The 651-nt window shown below is 49.3% G+C and overlaps 1 non-coding gene and 1 pseudogene across 1 annotated transcript; both read left to right on the top strand.

Moving 5' to 3' along the window:
- Positions 1–64: 64 nt before the first annotated feature.
- On the top strand, positions 65–183 carry LOC123179651 (5S ribosomal RNA). Its single transcript, XR_006490529.1, has one exon. It is a non-coding gene; the product is annotated as a 5S ribosomal RNA (ribosomal RNA).
- Positions 184–553: 370 nt separating this feature from the next.
- On the top strand, positions 554–651 carry LOC123179652 (uncharacterized; annotated as a pseudogene).

Here is a 651-nt window from a genome sequence, read left to right as displayed (position 1 = left end):
CAATCATCTTTGCAGTGGACCTGGGAGTGGCAAGCATAAGGGACGAAGGCGGGGGTAACATGTTGGATGCGATCATACCAGCACTAAATCACCGGATCCCATCAGAACTCCGAAGTTAAGCGTGCTTGGGCGAGAGTAGTACTAGGTTGGGTGACCTCCTGGGAAGTCCTCGTGTTGCATTCCCTTTTTAATTATTTTTGCGGCTCGTGACAAACATATCGCATGTGCGCGATATATATTAAGCCCGTTATATTATTTTTGACATTTGCGATATGTTTTAGCTCGCTGCTCATTGGTCACGCGTCTAGAGGCGGCTTTGTGGCGCGAGGAGCGCGTTCTGAAAGGGGTAAAAAAATACGTGTTGCTGCGGTATAGAGGGAGGGGTGGAAACCGTGGTAAACTCGTCTCCGTGTTTGAGGGGGGGGAGTAAGTAGTATATATAGGGCATTATCCATTATTAGGCAACGGTTGTAATGGTAGTAAGAATGACAATCATCTTTGCAGTGGACCTGGGAGTGGCAAGCATAAGGGACGAAGGCGGGGGTAACATGTCGGATGCGATCATACCAGCACTAAAGCACCGGATCCCATCAGAACTCCGAAGTTAAGCGTGCTTGGGCGAGAGTAGTACTAGGATGGGTGACCTCCTGG

This window comes from Triticum aestivum, unplaced genomic scaffold (genome assembly GCF_018294505.1).
Source record: "Triticum aestivum cultivar Chinese Spring unplaced genomic scaffold, IWGSC CS RefSeq v2.1 scaffold291566, whole genome shotgun sequence".
NCBI lineage: Eukaryota > Viridiplantae > Streptophyta > Magnoliopsida > Poales > Poaceae > Triticum > Triticum aestivum.
Note: the sequence above shows the minus strand (reverse complement) of the source record. Positions and strands in the feature narration are given on the sequence as shown.